This window comes from Lissotriton helveticus, chromosome 9 (assembly GCF_964261635.1).
Source record: "Lissotriton helveticus chromosome 9, aLisHel1.1, whole genome shotgun sequence".
Taxonomy (NCBI): Eukaryota; Metazoa; Chordata; class Amphibia; order Caudata; family Salamandridae; genus Lissotriton; species Lissotriton helveticus.
The window spans coordinates 563,558,718-563,579,141 of record NC_136070.1 but is presented as its reverse complement, the minus strand read 5'-3'; the positions used below and the strand labels follow the sequence as shown (position 1 = coordinate 563,579,141).

Genomic DNA, 20,424 nt, shown 5'->3' with positions numbered 1-20,424 from the left:
CTGGGCACTTCTGTGACATTTTTCTGTCAACTACACAGCTGAATTTAAAAGTTTGTAACTCTAAGATCACACCCCCTTGTACACCACACATCCTCTCATCACCGGTTTCCAGTAGCTCCTCCATCAACTCTTGCATAGTCCATGTCGCCCTATCCACTTACTTGCACCTTATCCATGCTTTCACAATGCTATCCTGTACTACCTTCACCCAATCTTGAGGCCTGCAACTCGTTTAACTACACTCATCCACTTTCTGCAACATCCTACTGTACTACTTGTTAAAAAGAAGAAAAAAAAAATCGGGGCGACTCCATGTTCTGCTCAAATAAACATCAGAGGAGACATGAAGAATCAATACACTTAAGAACTGAATGGTTAACCGCCCGTGCATCCGATAGCATGGTTTTTCTTTTACAAAAATTTTGGTGAAAGACAAGGTCAGGCCAGATTTAGCCAAAGCTGCTACGACAGTATAAAAGGAAAATGTTACTCACCCTGTAAGCATCTGTTTGTGGCATGTAGTGCTGTAGATTCACATGCTGTGCATACTTCTGCCACCTAGTGTTGGGCTGGATTGTTTACAAACTTGTTTTTCATCAAAGAAAGTGTTTCAAATCAGATGCACTGTGACTCCTACCTTGACCGACAATGCGCAAGGGCATCAACTCCATGTTAAGACTGTTTTCCACACAGCTGTTGAGTATAATAAGGAGTGTTGAGTAGAGTGTTGGGTTTCGACGGGGGGGCTTGTTTTTATTCTAAGAAGTTTTTTTCGAGTCACAAGGTGTGGGGACTCCACCTATTGTTGGCAATGCGCATGGACATCAGCTTCATAGATTGTTTTTCTCGCCTCGAGAGTGAAGATGTAGATGAAGCACAGAAATACAGAAAAGAACCATGGAAAGTGAGGAACGAAGGATGAGAGTATCTGCAACAAACCCCAGGTATCCAGGGAGGAGGATGGGCGCATGTTAATCTACAGCACTACATGCCACAATCAAATGCTTACAGAGTAAGTAACATTTTCCTTTTGTTGCAAGTGTAGCTGTAGATACACATGCAGTGCATAGACTGTAAAGCAGTCCTTCCCAAGCGAAGCTTAGCCTGAGGAGGATGCAGAAAATTGAACAAGCACCGACAAAGCCAAAAGGTTTTGCCTATGCAAGATCGATTGGCTTTGTCAATGTTTTTTAGCCATGTTGTACAGCAGCACATCTGCTGTGCAGCATGGCTGAAAGTAAAACTACATCATAGAGCTTTTTTTTCTACTTTCAACTATGCTGCACAGCAGCTGTGGTGATGTACAGAATGGCAGAAAAATATTGAGAAAGCCAAATAGCTTGTGTATGCAGGAGCTATTTGACTGTAGGGACAAACAGCACGGGACGGCTACTGTATTGTTGGTTGCCCCCCTCGAACACACCAACCTATTGTGTTGATGAAAGTGCTACCATAGCTGCCAAATGGCTCTGTGTAAAGTGAGATACACTCACTAGTCCTGGCTTTTTAATCCACAGCATTTAGCATATTGTGAATTACATGTCCATACTCATATATGGAAATTCAAAACACAAAATACAGAATGCAAAGAGCTCTTGGCTCAACAGCCAGCACTAGCTGTTGGTGTCCCATACTAAATGGGGCCATCTGACAGCTATGCCAGCTCCTTCGCAAAACTGCAGAACAAGCTAAATTATTTGTTGCAAGGTGAGCGAATGAAATATATAAGAGTAAGTAGAAATGTGTGCAGGAGTTCAGGCCGAACTTTTCTGTGGATAGATTAATCTCCTGATTTTTTCTATGGCACTTACTAAAATGCAGGTTTTTCATGAGTTTATGATCCTTGCCTTGGAGTCCAGTTGGTGTTGTGTAAGTGCTGGGACTCCACAGTACTTCACTGCAGAGGCAGCTGCGTGTCAGTGCTGTGCTCCCACTTTCTCTTCGGTACATACCTAAAGGCGAATTCATGTTTTTGGGAGGTTATCTTTCCAATGCGAAATCATAATGATAATATATTGTAGTGACATAGGAGGTGTGACATTTCATTGTCCTTTTCCAACAAAAAAAAAAATAGTTAAAAAACCCTAACCAAACAAAAGTAAAATTCAAGTCTCAATGGCGACTTCAACATCCTGTCATTCTGGGCAAATCACTTAATCGCCCGATGCCAGAAAATACACTTGTGAAGTGAAACTGATCCTCATGTAAAGCATTCCAATTCCACCTTGGAGTTAGCCAAAAGCAAAATAAACACCAGGCTCCCTCGAAGACACAGCTTGATATTTGACCTCTGTCTTTGAATGCACAGCAAATGTGAAAAAATAAAAACAAGATTTAAAGGCATGTTTGCAGAAAGCAAGTTCGTGGAAGAACACAGTAAACATGGTTTAGGCAATGGAAGGGACAAACTGAACCTGGAGAGCCAAAAGCAAATAAAGCCAGCAAATAGAAATCCCGAAAATGTGAGTTACAGAGTCAATAGTAAGCAATGGGCGGAATGTATTGCTTTGTCAACTTTCTGAAAGTCCCCAAGATGTCTTTAGCAAACCAAACAGTGTGCTGTCTGGAAGACTGCGACCTAAAAAGTGTACTTAAGACAGTATGGACAACTCTAGCTTGTTGCCTAGCCAAGACAGCCACACAGTAATGGGCCAAGTTGCCAGCTAGCGGTATGTTTCCTAAAAAAGCCATAGAAGCCACTTTCTTGCTCATGGAATGGGGTCTGGTAGGGAAAGGTAGGGATCTTTTAGCTTTAGTATAGCAAGTTGGGATACAAATGATAAGCCAACAAACAATTCTTGCTTTGGAAATAGCATGGCTTTTATGTTGTTTGGAATAGGACACAATGAGCTGTTTTTTATTAAAAGTTTTTTCTTTATCCACATAATACATAAAGGACCTTATGTACGAGCACATGTTCCCATAGACACAGAATGAGTAAAACGCTTTGATACATCTGGCCCTAAAGCTTTTTTGACATCCAAGAAATGTAAGTTAAGTTCCGCTACAGACTCTGGATGTGGTAAGAAAACTGGCAGCTCAATTGTTTGATTGAGATGAAAACGAAATACCACTTTAGGGAAAAATTTGGGGTTGGTTCTAAGAAGTACCCTGTCTGGATGTACTTGAAAAAAAGGCTCTTCTAAGTTGAGAGCGGGTACCTAACTGACTAGCCTGAAATGATAGCTACAAGGAAGGCCACCTTCCATGAATGAAACTGAAGCGGGCTCAAAAGGAGGGCCCATGAGCCTAGATAGTACTATGTTCAGATTGCACACCGGAGCAGGGGGTGTCTGGGGTGGGAAAACCTGCTTAAGGCCTTCCATTATGGCCTTAGACTGGTACTCTGAATAGCGAAGTGTGCTGCCTGTTCTGTAGGTAAGCTAGCACAGCAGTCAAATGTAACTGTATGGAGGTATAGGCAAAGCCTGACTGTTGAAAGTGAAGGAGGAAATAAACAATGTCTTGTACCGACGGAGCTAGAAGATTGATTGGTTTTGGAAGAGAATAGTGCACAAAGCGCTTCCATTTTGCTGCAGAGCAGACCACGGTAGTAGGTCTACAAATTTCATGATGAATGGACACACATTCCTGTGATAGGCTAAGGTAACCAAACTCTAAGACCTCGGGAGCCCTCTCGCAGAATTGAGCTTCTGAGGATTAGGGCGTCGGAGGATCCCATGATTTTGCGTTAGAAGGTCTGGTCTGTGGGAAAGCGATCCCAGGTTGGGGCTACTAGAATGAGAGTAAGAGATGTCTGCCTCAGTTTGCAAACTACAAACAGTAGAAGCTGGAGAGGTGGAAAAGCACAGGCAAGTATCCCTGACCAGTTCATCCATATTGTATTGCCCATGGACCAAGTATGTAGTAACCTTGCGGCGAAGTTGGTGCATTTTGCATTTTCGGCGGTGGCGAACAGGTCTATGTGAGGAAATCCTCACCACCAGAAATACAAGAGAAGAATCTAATGGAGGAGTTCCCACTCGTAGAATTGTTGATGCATCCTGCTGAGCAGGTCTGCCAAAAGAACAATTGATGGACAGAATGGAGCACAATGTCATACATTCACACCAGTACAGAGATCTGGGCCTTAACCATAGTTTTTTTGTTCACCATGCCATACCAGTTTGGAACCAGCCACATGCAAATCAGTCTTGACCCTATGCCCAGTGGGAACAGTCCAGCCCGAACTGCCAGGCCTGGTCCTCCCTGGACTGGAAACAAGCATCCTAGGACCGGTTTCGGGTTTTCAGACCTCATCAGCCAGGATACAGGGCCGGACTGGCTACCGGGCAGTTGTGTGTGCTGCTGTGCTGGGGGCTAATTTCGTTGCTGGAGACCTGCGTGTGCAAAACGAAATTCGTTTTGCTTTTTTTATTTCAAATCGCACGCAGGTCCCCATCAACGAAATAAGCCCCCACCATAGAGAAATTAGCCCCTAGCTCGGCAGCACACACAACTGCCCGGTAGCCAATCCGGCCCTGCCAGGATAGCTTGACTCCAGTGGCATGGAGAGCACGGGACCCATGTCAGGGCATAGCCGTCCCACTCAGGGTGAGAAATGCAAAAAGAACAATTGATGGACAGAATGGAGAACAATGTTGGTGCATTTTTAATTTTCGGTGGCGGCGAACAGGTCTATGTGAGGAAATCCCGACCACCACAAATACAAGAGAAGAATCTAACGGAGGAGTTCCCACTCGTAGACTTGTTGATGCGTCCTGCTGAGCAGGTCTGCCAAGTCATTGTTTGGACCAGAAATGTACTGTATGACCAACTGAACCTTGTTGTGCATCGTCCACTTACAGGTTCTCTGGGCTAAAACAGACAGCTGGGTCAAGTGCATAGCCCCTTGCTTCCGCTGTTAGAACATGGCTGTGGTATCGCTTGTTCAAACTAGAACGACTTTGTTGCAAATGAGTGAAAGGAATGCTCAAAGAGCAAACTGAATAACCAGCAATTCCAGTTGGTTGGAAGCCCGGTTGTGTGGGTGTCCACAAGCTGTGGATTGTGTATTCTTGGAGAGGTGCTCCCCACCCGAGGAGCAAAGCGTCCATGGTAATGGTTTCCTGTGGAACTGGGTCTAGAAAAGGCAATCACCAAAACAGGTTCATGGTGTTCCACCACTGCAGAAAGAGATGTGTATAGCCCAAAATCAACACTGGATCCTCTCATTGACCCTCCGATAGAGACCATTGTCCTTCTAAGCGCTGCTGCAAGAGACACGTGTAGCCTTGCGCAAGGAACTATTGCAGTGCAGGATGCCATCATGCCTAACAAACGCATTACTCAGCTGACCGTTACCTGACGATCTGACTGAAAAAGAGGTATAGACTTTGAAAAGCGTTGACCATGGCAAGACTTGGGTTAGCCTTTCTCCCTCTTAAATCTAGGGCAGCCCCAAGGAAGGGTTGTACCTGAAGGGGTTGGAGGAGGGATTTGGTTAGGTTTATTGTGCAGTCCAACTTGTGAGTAAGGTCTATGGTTGTTTGCATGTGTACCACACATTGCTGTTGTGTGGCACTCTTTATCAGCCAGTCGATGGTATGGGTACACGTGGATGCCACCCTGTCTGAGATATGGTACTACCACCGCTAGACACTTGGCAAAGACTCTGGGGTCTGTTGTTACCGTAAAGGGCAGCGCCTTGAGCGGATAATGTTGTCCACTCAAACAAACCGCAGAAATCTTCGGTGGGCAGGGTGGATGGGAGTATGACATAGGCATCCTTCAAGTAGAGGGCAGTCAACTTGCCTTAACCGAGGGATGACATCCTGAAGTGTGACCAGCTGGAAAGGTTCTGACATAACGTTTTTGTTGATGGGGCCGAAGGTCGAATATAGGCCTGAGGGAGCCATCTTTCTTAGGAATGAGAAAGTACGGGGAGTACACCCTTTTGCAAAAGTATTGTTGCAGCACTGGCTCTATGGCCCCTTTGGAAAGTAGTGCTTGCATTTCTCTTCTAGCTGGTGTTCTGTGGACAACTTGTGGATGAGGGGGGATGTTGGGTGGTATTTGGGTGAGTTCTAAACAATATCCCTCCTGTATGATGTCTAGAACCCACCAGTTGGAGGTAATTGCCTCCAAGTGAGGCAGAAACCTCTGTAGCCTGCCCCTGACAGGTGTTGGATTGTCCGGTGGAAGGTGGAGAGTGTCACTGTTTTTGGGCGTTGGCTGCCCCTTTGTCTCCGTCCTTGCCATTGACCCCTCTGTTCACTCCCCCACCCCACAGTAACCCTGTGAAAGGGCCTGCTGCTGTTGTTGGTGTATGTGGTGGAAAGATCAGGTGTAGCAACTGCCCTAGCTGCACCGCAGTACTGTAAGCATCGAAAAGAGCCGCGGGCAGTGGGAGTCTGCAGGACAGACATGGCCTTAGCTGTGTCCATGTCCTTTTTGAGTTTTTCCAACATCCCGTCAACTTGAGGACGTAAAAGATGCTTGTCATCAAAGGGTACATTAAGGTGTTTTACCTCCATTTTTTAACCGAAGACACAGACATGCATGGCAGCGGCGAAGGAGACTCAAATTGATGCCACGAGCAACAGAGTCTGTGGCATGCAGAGCACACTGGATGTTGGTATTGGAGATCAACTTGCCTACCGCTACCAACTCCTGCCCCCACTTGCGGTATTATTCTGGGAGATGTTGGATAAGATCCAGGATAGTAAGTCCACAGAGTTGGTACTGTGCCAGTGTGTGGTGGATTGCACTGCAACACGCTTGCCAGCAGCATCCATTCTCTTGCTCTCCCCGTCCGAAGGGGGTACGCCCCCTGTGTTCTGAGAATTCATTCTTCCTAGCCATGTGTACCCCCAGAGAATCGGGGGTAACTACCCTTTGATGTAGGGTGGGTCCGATTGAGAAGCCATAAACTTTTTGCCAACTCAGGGCAGGAGTACTCTGGCTTTCACAGGTTCTTTGACGATATCCACAACTGGCTTGAGCATGCCTTTTAACATGAGCAAATACTGCAATGATCTTGCGTAGCAGTAAAGGCTTTCCAGCAGGAAATCCTTCTCCTCAGGCTGAACATACATCTCAGCTTTATGCAAAGCAGCCACCTTGTGTAGAACCTTGTGGTAAGAGGTAGTGTCATCAGGGGAAGAGGGGTTGGCAGGTTACAAGTCCTGGTCAGTGTCTGCTGCGGGACAGGGTGGGGTGATTTGCCGGATAGTCATCCCAAGGATCGGCAGCCCTGCAGTTATAGGCTGAATCATAGGGGTCATAAGGAGTGTCCCCATTCCCTGAATATAGACTTCTCTGTGGGGAATGTGTGTGACAGTCCCCAGACAGAACAGGGGGGGGGGGAATAGGAGGGGGATGGAGGAGGAGGCGTAGGAGAAGGAGGCATGGAAGGGCCAGGCAACAGTGGAGAAGTATCTGCCCTGATGCCGAAGCTTTCTGTGAGTCTGCTTTGAAGAAGGTTAAGGGCCTCCTCGAAAGGGAGTCTCTTCTTGTGAGGATCCTTGGATGTCGGGGAAGGCTTAGCCAGGATCCTGCCCATGCCCGGCTATACGTGGGTCCTCTGTTAGGCAGCATCTAAATGTTCCTGGAGCCTATGCAGGTTAGGTTGGAAGAGGGTCGGGGTCCAGAATGCCAAGAAGTGGATGTCACCTCCGAAGCTTTCGGCTTTAAGTGTGGACGAGCACACATCTTCGGATTTGGCACCAAAGCAGCGGTCGATGTCAAGGCTTCAAATTGGACTTCTGCGCCAAGTATTATGAGGGCTGGGGGTCTGGTGCGGTTGTTCAGTGCCAACCATGGCCTTGAGGCAGTGGTGACCCGGAGCCATCTGAAGCAGCATGAGAGCTAGGCGCTGGTGCCTCAGGACAGGTGGTGGTGGTTGTGGCACTCACTGCGATCCTTGGCATTGGCCTGGGTCCTTCGGCTTCAACATCAGAGTCGGCCTTCTCCAAGGAGAACGCATCTCCATTCTCAGTGTCAGATGCGCCCGGCTGCTGCAGAGCATCCTCCTCGCCTTCTCAGAAGATATCTGGCATGTCTTCCTCTCCCCCGGGCCGCGCCACTGAAGCAGAGGCAAGGTGATGCATCCAGACGGTGACGAAGAGTGTTACATAACATGAGACACACAATACAGAATTCCTCTTGGTGATCAGAGGACAGGCGCAGGTTACAAACTTCGTGCAAGTCTGTTCTGGGGCACTTGGCGTGGCAAGATGGATATAACCGAAAAGGAACTCTTTCCATCATGTGCACATTCTTGACAGTTCTGATGGAGTCAAAGGGGCAGAGCCCCGCTATGCGGTTTCGACCACAAAGAAATAACGGCGCCGAAGTGACACCGGACGGTAGACTAAAGAAAAGCAGGATTGCTTCGACTGACAAGGGACAGTGCCAAAGGCCCAGTGAGAACACCTAGTGGCTTTGAACAGGAGCTCCTGTTTACATGTCTGAACCAAAAGGTGGAGAAAAACAATGTGACTGTGGTGCACATGCCTGTGCGCAATGCCAACAAAAGGTAGAGTAACCATAACTCGAAAAGACTTCTTAGAATTAAAACAAGTTGCACGTGTCCATCCCAACAATGGATGGCAGGAGTATGCACAGCATGTGCATATACAGCTACACATGCCACAAACCACATCTTACATCTCTGAGATAATCTCATACCAACGTAAAAACGCCCTACTCTTGACAATAGATGCAAAAAAGCATTTGATGAGGTCACTGGCCTTTTTAAGAGGAAACCATTAGGACATTTGGATTTGGGCATACGTTTTGCAGATGGGCTTTCTATGCCTACTCCAATCTGTGATCCAGTGTTAAAGTTAGTAGCACCAACGTTCGATCCTTCTGTATTTGTAGGAGAACCCAGCAGGGCTGCCTACTCTCTTCTCCCTTATGATCTACATGGAACCGATAGCAGAGACGATTAGGCGAGACAAGCAGACTACTGGAATCAAATTAGGACAAGTGATCCACAAATAAAGCCTTTATACAGAAGACATGTTGCTGGTGTTATCAAACCCTAAACAGTGATGCGAACCTTTAATTTAAGAATTCTCTAGGTTTGACGTGGTCTCAGGCTTCCCTTTCAATCTGCAGAAATCAGAATTTTTAACATCTCAGTTCCACAAGATCAGAAGTCCTTGATCAGAGAGATTTTCCACAATCAATGGCAAAGCACTTAAGTTTCTTCCCTAAGCACCCCACTTGCAAACACCTTGGAGTCCACAGCTAGTATACTTTATGCTCACCTACAGCAGACGATTCACAAGGAAGTACATGCATGGTATTTGAAAGCTTCCTTAAGGTTGGGCCTAAATGTATTTGTTAAAATGTCTACATTACCCAAACTACTTTACAGATCCCAGACTCTTCCACTGCAGCCTCCCCCATCAGCGTTTTGAAAAGCTCCAATGTGTGAGAAAGTGGCATCTTTCTTGCATGGTATGCCCCCACTTTTTGATAATTTGCTGATGTACTTTGACTGAGTGTGCCCTGGGCTCCTGCCAATCAGGTGTCCAGGGCCTGTGTTCCTTCCCTAAAACTGTGTTGAAACTAAAACCCAATCGGCATCTCTGGCCACGTCAGCCCCTGGTAAAAGGTACCCTAGGTACCCAGGGCATTGTGACCAGAGAAGACCTCTAAGGGCTGCAGCACTTATTGTGCCACCCTTAGGGGCCCTGCACCCTGACACACACACACACACACACACTGCCTTTGCAGACTGAGTTTCCTGGTGCAGAACTAAACAAAGAGTCGACATGGCACACATCCCTGTGTGCCATGCCCACAAACCCACTGCCCTGGCATATATCAGTCACCCCTCTAGCTGGTTGATCTATGCCAGTGGTGTGGGCACAGGTGCCCCTACAGTACCCAGGGCCATTCCTGGGCACTGTAAGTGCAGTGATGCCATTAAGAGTATATGGTGCTGGGAGGTTGTCATTACGAACTCCACAGCACCATAATGGCTACACTGAAGACTGACAAGTTGATATCAACTTTCTCAGCACATTAAACCCACACTGATGCCAGTGTGGGATTTAATGTAAAATGCACTACAGAGGACATCTTAGCGATGCCCCCTGAAACCTAACTTACAATCCACGTCTTGTCTGAGAGGCTGCCACACAGCAGACATGTTGCTGTACCCCTGGGTAGAGAGCCATCCGCTCTCCTGGTCCTGCAACAATGCACATCCTGGGCGAGGTAATAAGTCTCCTTCCCCAAGATGGGCATGGGAAGCTTCAAAGGCATGCCGCCTTTGTGAACTTCTCCAGGCCACATACTGTACTCAGCGACTGGCCCAACCGGTTCTGACCCCGACTCTGGCGGGAAGACAGGTGGGACACCCTAAGTGAGGAAAAGGGGTGTGCCAGCCTCTGCCAACCCCACCCCTCAGGTGGGAGAGGTGAAGCACATCTCCGGGCTCCGGCCATCTTGAGGATAGGGAGCCCTGCCCAATCAGAGATAGGCTCCTGCCCCCCTCCCACAGGAGAGGAGCAGGATAGGGGTGTACTCACCCCAAGACAGGGACACATTGGTCCCCTGCCCTTACCCTACCTGTAACGCCCCTCAATGTAGTATTTAGGGGCACCCTGAACCTTCCTTCCTCAGATCCGGATTTGAAATCAAGAAAGAAGAACAAGAAGAAGGACGACCTGCCGTGCAGCTGCTAACAAGAGGAGGACACCAACTGACTTGGCCCCAGCCCTACCGGCCAGTTGATCCTTGAACCTACTCCTCCTAAACCCCGGCGTCTCCTGTGGACAGCAACCTTGAAAACCCCGGAGGACCTGCCTGCCTTATACAACTAAAAGACTGGGACTCCCATGAGCAGTGGTTCTGCTCAAAAAGCAACACCCCTGGTGCCAGCCAGGAACCGCGAATCCAGCACACTCTGCACCCGCCGAGCCCGGCCTGTGCCTGAGTGGACAAAGACCCTGAGGACGTCCCCCCGGCGATTGGGACCTGAAATCCAGTGCCCAAGGACCCTCCTCGACGACCCAGAGGACGCCTGTAGCCTCACAACCAGGGACCCCCAACCGCGACCAGCTGAGGCTAAGATTTCCCAATGCCAAAAGACACCCCTGCACCTGGTGCCCCACGCCCCCGGTGCCCAACTCCTAGGTGCGTACCTATCCTCCAAGATCCCAAGTTACCTCTCAAAGTGGTGGTCGCTCCTGAAGAATCTCCCTCCCCGAGCCTGCAGCCTTTGTTCAACATCCAAGTCTTCCATTGAATAACATTGAGGGCTTGACGGACCAAAAGCACCCTGCACCCAGCCGCCCGAGTGCCCCTGGCAGTGCAACTTTTGTCCTAATCTACTTCCCCATTTGCCCTGAGAAAATGACCAGGAGCCCAGCTCCCACAGCCGCGTGGCCTGCTTGCCAGCAGCCACCAACCAAAGGCCCCCTGCCGCCCATAGGCTAACATTGGGCCTAACTACCTCTGCACCCAGCTGCTCCTGTGCCGCTGAGGGTGTACCAACTGTACCTACCCGACACTGGGAGACCCCGAGTCTATGCCCAAAACCTTAACTCTGCCAGTCGAGTACTTACCCAAAAAAGATAACTCACTTTTCTTCCATAGGGTAACATAGAAGAATTTCCAAGTGAATCTAGTCAAAGTGTGGAGTTTTGAAACTTTAAAATATTCATCTAAAATCAGCTGAACAACAAATTTCGATTTCGATTTCCTCACCTGTTATCAGGAGAGAACCCAGTGCTGCATCTTTTAGCCCAGCACTACCCTGAAAAGTACTTTTAACCGTACTTACCAGTAACTTGAATTTCCTTTGATAGAAACTTTTCTGGTGAAAACCAGACAATGGATTCCTAAGTGTCGATTTTCAAAAACTAGAAATATTCCTTAACAATCGCCTGTATGACTTAAACGCATTCTTTCAATTGTTTACAGGAGATACACCAGTGCTGGATCCAGGATCCAACACAGAGTAAGAAAAAGTAACGATAACATTACTTACCTGCTAAGTAAATTTCCACTCATAGGATAACATAGGGGATTCTATGTGAAAAAGTTTCTGTCAACTTTTAAAATACAATAATATTCCTTAAAAATCACTACTGTAACCAAAACGCTTTTACTTAACTGTTTACAGGAGATGTCCCAGGACTGAATCTAGGATCCAATCCTGTGGTTAGAAAAGTAATCTATAAAGTAACTAATTGCATTTATCTAGAAATTCCCATTGAGTTCAATGCTGCATTGTGTTAGAAATTGTGTTGCCTGTTGCAACAACTAACTATTATAATCAAAAAGTCTATTGCTTATTTGAAAAGTTTTTAACTAAAGTAACTCATTCTGAGAAAGTATATTTTGATACCTTGTTGGTTCTAAAATAAAACAACTATATATTTTGATACAAAACAATGGGCCTAGAGTTCAGTTCTTGGGTGTGTGAGACCATTTGCTGACTGAGTGTGTACAACAAATGCTTTACACTGTCCTCTGATACTGCCTAACTGCTTGCCAAGCTACCACTTTAGAGAGTAAGGTTATATCTAACTTTAGCCTCTGCCAAACCTCTGGGGATTGTGGATTCTGTGCACACTGTACCTTACTTTGGTCCAATATATACAGAGCCACTTTCTTACACAATGTGAGGTGGATTTTTTTCTTATGGCTGGCAAGCGACGGTGCGGACCAGAAGGAATCTTATAGGTGTCTTGGTATCCCAAAAATATCACAATGTTTCCACGCTCCTCAGCATTAGTGAATGGAGCAGGCCCAATTCGAGAAACACAGAGGCATCACAAACCAGATGATGGCTGGAATACATATATGGAAACTGCATTGGATGCTCCAGAAGCATAGGGCATGGAGTCTGTGTTCGTAGTCAGCGACTAGAGCCACTGTCCGGTGGGATATAGCTGTGGTGGGCTGCAGCTTCACAACATTTCCATCCCCTCATCGCCTATACTGACTGGGCAATCCTGGTTTCACTACCCCTTTTACTGTGGGAGGGCTGGGGGGGGGGTTCATTTAGAAAATGGCATGTGCAGAGCTACAAGAAAATCGGTGGTTTGTTGATCAGACCAGCATACCTTCCTTTAGTTAAAACCAGATCATGACCTCCCAAAGTCAAAAAGGATCTGTCTTCTTCAGGTAAAGAATTGGCTCTTTCATAAGTCTATCCACCCCTAGGAAGTGGACTATAGACTCAATTGGAAAAAAAAAAATTATGAAAAAAATATGGTAGCCACGGGCTATCTGAATTTTTTCAGATTTCTAGTTACAACTCATTTTGTTGAGAAATCCCAAATCAAAAGTTGTGGGAAGTCAAACTGGATTGCACTCTTTCTCACAAGGAGTGATAGGAGATTTACAAGAGAAACAGGCAGACAGCCAGGTGTGCACGGGACAGGAGGCTTCTATAAATATCAATCAGTACTTGCATCTGATCCCAGCCAGAGTGCATACCTGCAAAGTGGCGTGTTTGGGGGCTGCTGATGGGGCTGGGGAAGCCCAGGTACCTTGGTCCATCTTCTTTGACACTGGCCAAAACTACCTAATATTGGTGGGAGGTACTAAATAAAATTGATATTTTTGACACTCCATCCTGGAGATTTCTGGCATACTCATTACTAGGACTTGCCAATAAACAGCTATTCCCGCTGCATTCATGGAGGGGGAAGGCAGATGGCAATGGGATTATATGAGGCGAGACAAGCAATTGCGGGTCGGTGGTGCTCAGCTGGCATTCAAGACCATATATCTTGGCTGTATAGACTGGGACATTGTAGGGATGGAAAGCTGGTCCACTCAATTGAAAACAGGTCAGGAAGTTAGCTGATGAATGGGCTGCTCTGCTACACTTCCTTTCAAATTAATACAGTGAACTCAAGTGCTCTAAATATTTATGGATTCTCAGACTAATCTCAGTGTTAGGCGAGGCCAAGATGGGGGACATATAGGCGTTCTTAGTCTTGTGGTGGATGCAGTTGGAGCCCCAAGCTGGGGGGGAAGATCGGTTTCTCACTTCCTTAAACTTAACTCCTCTCGGTTCTGTTAGTCCATTCATATCTTTATTAGGTGTTTGGCGGGGAAGGGTTTATAGTTGGTAACTAGTCACTCCTAAACTGCCTCTGCTGGCCTCTAATATATAGATAAATGTTCATGTATATAATCAGTTTAAAAGTAAGAACAGATTTGATCCATAAAATTGTTTTTGTAAATTTGTAGTTTTATTACATTTATATAATGTTTTACACTGCCCAGTTCACTATTTTGGAGTACTGAAATGGCATGCATAAGACATTCGAATATGTTGGATTATGTGAATGTGAAATAACTTTATTCGGTAAAAATTTCACCATAAAAAGTATACAATATATGCCATACATTTTTTTTAAAATACATAAATAGATACTTCATTCAATAAAATTCCATCAATAGTGTGCATAATGTACAGTACACATAATGTGATAAGACCCAGCAGCCAAATAAGTCTGAGATCTCACATAACTATCCCCATGTATATTGGTAGGGTACATTTTAACCAAACCACAAATACCGTCAAGTATCCTACCAGAGGCCGGCTAGGTGATAAGCGGGGTGGGGTGGGGCGGGTCTTCATTCTCCTCATACGTGTCAGCCATGCACTACCCAAATATTTAGCTACCCCACATACCATAAGGGTGGAGGACGTATCTGTGCTAAGTACTCGTAGGGCCATTTTGTGGCATCTGAGACCCAACCCCCTACATAAGGGTTTTAGCCAAACCTTCCTGGCAACTTTGTATGCGGGGCAAGCAAAGAGGAAATGCGCCACAGACTCATTCGGGGCAGCACAACAAGGGCAAGAGTTCAACAACCCACCGACGTTGGTCCACCCCGAGGTGAAGTCATGCCGAGGGTCCCCTACCTAAGTTTTAAATAAAGTGCTCTATCCAGAGGCTTTGATATAAGGTCTAAGAAGGATTCCAGTTTTCTTGACCCTTTAAACTCTAAGAACCGCTCCGTGAGCAAGCCCCCTGCACCACTATGCATTGCCTCTGCCTGAACCCAGTCCCAGTAGAGTTTCTTCATCACTAGTTTAGGGGGTGGCATTTGACTAGCCCATGCATCGCTCAAGCCCAGATGCACAACCAGCTGTCTCAGATTGCTCAACCATCTGATCTTATCACTGGTATTGAGCAAGATGAGTTCATCTAAAACAGCAGCATAGTTTGTAAGCTCCCTGGTCCTTCTCAACCGTACCCAGAATAATAGTGGGCGCAGTCGCACTAAGTCTTTAAAGGAGCGCCTGCCTAAATCTAGCCGTAGAGGGATTAGCGGAGTTGAAACTGGGAGAGCCACCAGGTCCCTCAAGAATTTATTTTCAGCTGTGACTAACTCCGAGACATTCTCAAACCCCCACAGCTCGGAGCCGTATTGGGCGGCCGGTAAGATCTGTCCCTCATAGATTGCCAGAGCCGGTGCCACAGGTTTACTCAGCGATTCCCGGTATTCTCTCAAGGTCACCCCTGATACTCTTTTATGGCTCAATACCATTTTGGCCAGATGGTCCTTCCAGTTCATCCGACTATTAACCCGAACCCCCAAATAGTCAAAGGAATTTACCAGCTCCAGAGGTGTCCCATTGAGCGTGAAGTTGTTCCTAAATCTTTGAGGGAGAGAGGGCCATAAGCTTAGTTTTGGCGGTGTTGATGGTAAGACCTCTATCCGTACAAAAGGTACTAAAACGGTGCAAAAGTTTTTGGAGTCCCACGGGGGATTTGGAGATCAGTATGGTGTCATCCGCGAAGAGTAGGGTAGGTGTTTTTCCCCCGCCAGGGTTGGCGCGTCTGCGTCTTCCTCTCTCAGATGGTCCACCACACCATTCACAAAGAGAGACAAGAGGGTCGGCGCCATAACACAACCCTGGCGGACTCCACTCCTCACGGGCACCCTATCTGTCAGTTGTCCCTGGGTGCCCCATCTAATCCTCGAATAGTTCCCCTCGTGGAACTTAACAATCAACCCCAGAAGAGGCCCCGGAAAGCCCATCTTCTCTAGCGTATCCCACAGCCTTGCTCGAGGGACCAGGTCAAATGCCATCTTGAGATCTATGAAAGCAAGGTAGAGACTACCCTTATTGATGGTTACAGATTTCCAATAGATGGCAAAAAAACAAAAGACCTGGTCCATCGTGCCTACCTTTTGGCAGAATCCAGCTTGAAAGTGGGAGAGGACATGTTCTTCTTCCATCCAGGTTCCCACCCTAGAGATAATGACCCTGCCAACCACCTTCTGGATCACATCTATCAGGCGGATTGGTCTGTAGTTGGCAGGGTCATCTCTAGCCCCCTTTTTAAACACGGTGACGACCTCTGCCCCCTTCCAGGAGTCTGGCACAGGGTGTCCCTTGGCGATCAAGTTCATTATAAGGGCAATAAGTTTGGCCCAAGCAATAGGATCTTCTAACAGGAGGTCCCCTGGGATCCCATCCGGGCCCGCCGCCTTCCCCGGGGTCAAATGCCTAATTGCCACTACTAACTCCGAGGGTGAAAATGGATCCTCAAGCACTAGTGGGGGTTGGTCCCTTCTCACCGGGTCTAAAGGAGGACAAGAGTGTTCTTCAGCTCCACCATACAGCGCTGAAAAATGGGAGAACCATTGTTGGCTTGTTATATGGGTAGCTAGTGGTTGAGAGCTCTTCTGTCTAGCTTTATTAATAAGCTCCCAGAACAACATCGAGTTCCTCTTACTAACTGCGGAGTTAAGATCCGTCCAGTGTTGTTCTTCCCAGTCTCGTTTGGCCAATAACATTACCCTTGCATAGTCCTACCTAGCCGCTCTAACTAGTGAGGGATCTTTTTTTAGCAGGGCAACTGTTAGCTCTTTCCTTTTTCCCCTGCACTGAGCCGTGTACCAAGGGTTGCTGGATATGGAAGGAGACTTATTTAGTCTTCCTCTTTTCCCCTTGGATAGAAAATGATGGCCTACTTCTTCTATTGTGTTTTTGTATGCAGTGGCAAAAACGAAAGGCGATTCCTGGGCATTTCCCATTCCCAGTTCTAGGGCCCCCAATTCTGCGGTCAGATCTGCCACATGTGACTTAATACTCACAAGTTGGTCTTCCTGCAGTTGGGCCTTGTCCCATTTCAGCCTTCGATTACCATTGTAAGGGATAACCTCATTGGTTGTCCTCAAGGGGGCGCTCTTCACACATTCTTTTGAGATGCCCCACCTTAGCTTGGTACAAAGGGGATTGTGATCACTGTCCTTTGTGGGTTCCACCTCCTTGTCTACTAGATCCCTCCATATTTTAACGTCCACTAAGATATAGTCGATTCTTGAAGGACCATTAAGCCTGTTAAAAGTCATCGCGCCAGCACGGTCGGACATAGTCCTACCGTTCAATGCTCTTAGGTTATGTTCCCTGGTAAGGGCATTAATTTGTATTGCCCTTGCTGACCATTTTCTAATTGGGGCTAGAGACAGGGATGGAATGGACCATCTAGAATCTTCCTCCTCAATGCCCAAGGGATCATCCCCGCTAAGGGGCTCGAATGTACAGTTAAAATCCCCACCCACTATAATTTTAGATGATGGGGGGCAATTGGCTAATGCCAGATCTAAACACGATATTGTGGGTGAGGCTATATCCCCCGGTGTCCCTCTGGAGTAGACATTGAATAAATCAAACCTGCACACCTCATTTTGTCCCCTAATTGAGAGATGTAGGATATCCGTACATGCTGAATTGTGACTAACAACTTCCTAGTTCAAATCAGTTTTAATCCAGACCAACAAGCCTCCCGCTGGCCTGCCCTTCCCACAACTTGAGGCGGGGGAGCAGAAGGTTGAATACCATGATTTATGTAATGGAGACAAGCTCCAAGTCTCTTGGAACAGACACACATCGAACTTCCCAATAAATGTGTGCCATTCCGGTATAGCCAACTTCCTTTTTAGCCCCGCCACATTCCAGGATAACAAATGAACAACCCTATGACCTGTAGCGGACACATCAGGGGCCCCATTGTTCCCACTCCTCCCCCAAACAATGGGCTTTGGGCTGTCCTCCACATGTTTAGTTGGATTTAGGGTTACATTTTTGCCAACCTTGGAGCCCGGACACGATACCTCTGTGGTAGCTGTGGTTTCACTACTAACTGTGAGGTTGGCTAATATAGGATCCAATTTCCCCGTATCAAGAGAACTGGCTTCACTTGAAGCCACTTGGACTGCACGCCCTAAGCTGGTATCAGATGATCGACCACCCATATATACCCTCAACAGTGATCTTCAATCGCAGTCTTCCATGCCTGATAGCATAGAAAACCTATTCCCTGACTCCAAAGGTGAAAAGGGTCTCAGATGGTCCATTCTCCTGCTAATGTTCCTATTATATCTCGGGGGGTACAATATTCCACCCGAAGGACTCGTCCACATATGCAGGGTAATGGCCGGGAAGTGCATGCCTAGTATTATATAATGGCAGGGGGTTTAAATGGGTGGGGTTCAGCCCATTCGAAAAAGATGGGGGGGAACACCAAAGATCTAGGGTAAAAGTATGTCAGGGCCCGTGGGGTAATGCAGTGGTCACCACTCCCCATGGGCCAATTTACTATGTAATCCACTGTACGCGGGTCTCTAAAATGAACTACCACCAAATCGCCCTCAATGTCTTTACATCTACTGCCCAGCCAGTTGAGTCGCCTAACGTACACTATCTCACCGTCAATATTGTGTGTGATGGGTCTATATGTACCCAGCCAGTGCATGATTTTGTTCTTCAGCTGGGCAAACCCTTCTCTCTTATTGTCTGGTAGTGGTGGGACCCCCGTTAGAACAACTACAAAAGGCACAGCTTGTGGAGGTAGTTCCACTTGTGGCGCTTTGATCGCTGTAGCTCTAGTGTGTCTAGCACTTCCCCATTCCTCCCGAGTGTTCCCTGTGGGAGCCATTGCCAAACCCCTTGGCAATTCACTAACCGGAGCTCCTACCGGCTTTTGAGGCTGTAGCTTTTGCTGAGTAGGGCCGCCCCTGCTAGAAGGCTGTGGAGTGGCTTTGGTGATTAGGGATGGAGCTTTAGCGACATTAGTAGAAGGTAACATAGCCAAGGTTGCGGACGGAACAGCCACGCTTACCTGGGCCTTAGGAGAAATAACCTTACTACTTATGGCGGTCTCTAGGATCGGAAGTCTAATCTCCACCCTTTTTAAACTCTCTAAAATGGGCTGAAGGAGAGATCCGATTAAGTATTCCAAATTTCCCTGTGGAATTGTGAGGGGTACTACATTCAATTGTGTCTCCACAGGGGCTGGGTCAGGCTCAGTGATATGAATATCCGTGGCTGGTAGTGGGTATGCTAGGGGCAATGGCAGAATTAAGGGACTTTCTGGCATCTCCACTGGCGCCGGGACCGGTTTATTAGTGGGCTTTGAGGATTTGCCAAAATCTGAGTGGCTAATTGTAGATTTGGACAGCCCGCCCCCCATCTTCCGTCTTCTTTTGCTAGGGGGTGGGCCATGGGTTTTCGCCAAAGCTGGATGCTTCGGCTTCTTCCTTGACAGCTTATCACAAATGGGGGTCTGGGTAAGTAAGTCGACAGCCGTACAACTTGGAATTGAGGGAGGGGAAGCACTTACAAACTGGTCAGTAGAAACACCCAGAATAGGGGTGGAGTCCCGCAGAAACAGTGGGACACTATCCATTGATAATAGATCTTCATTACTACTACTTGGGCTTCCTCCCTCCTGGGCAGTGAAATAGGGAGTGGGGTCTGCAAGCAACCTATTTTTCATGCCTTCAATCGAGCGTCGGCGCTCAGCCCTACGCTCTGCCAACAGGTTTTCCCTATCACCATCAGACGATACCCTGGAGAAATAATTGTCCAGTGTTCCGTTTCTAGACCCCCCCAACTTGTCAGTGGTGGCAACCTCAGGAATCTGGGCCATGTCCATCAATTGATCAGGGTCCACCCGTGGGAAACGCTAGCGGAGGTAAGAGGGTAGGCCCAGCCCAGCCTCCTCTGGCCTCAGAGGGCCCGCCCTTTGCCCGGGCTTCGCCCCGGGCGCTCCCGCGCAGCGGGAATAATGCTTCCCCTTAATAGGGAGGTGATGGGCGGGGGGGCGTGGCGATCCGGGAGAGCAGCCCAGGTGTTGCTGATTGGGCTTGCAGGGACTCCTGGACAGTGGAGTCCCTGCTTTCCTGCTCGCAGCCCCGATCAAGTCTCCCTCGCTGATGGTGAGAGCAGCCCCTCCTCAGTGAAGGCTCGCACAGAGAGTCTGCTGCGCTGCAGGACCCGCGCAGCGGGTCCGGCGAGCCGCTGCCACAAACTAGGATCAATAGCACCACGAAGCCCGTCCACACACAGGGAGTCCCTCCTTGAAAAACAGTGTCCCAGAGAACGGCTCCAGACGTCCGTTTTTGCCTCCGTAGGCGGGGGGGCGTGGCGATCCAGGAGAGCAGCCCAGGTGTTGCTGATTGGGCTCGCAGGGACTC

The 20,424-nt window shown here is 47.7% G+C and overlaps 1 protein-coding gene across 1 annotated transcript in view; it reads right to left on the bottom strand.

Annotated features, from left to right (window-relative positions):
• PYGM (glycogen phosphorylase, muscle associated) overlaps window positions 1–20,424 on the bottom strand; it is a 162,945-nt gene that overhangs the window by 71,079 nt on the left and 71,442 nt on the right. The gene's annotated exons all lie outside the window — the stretch shown is intronic.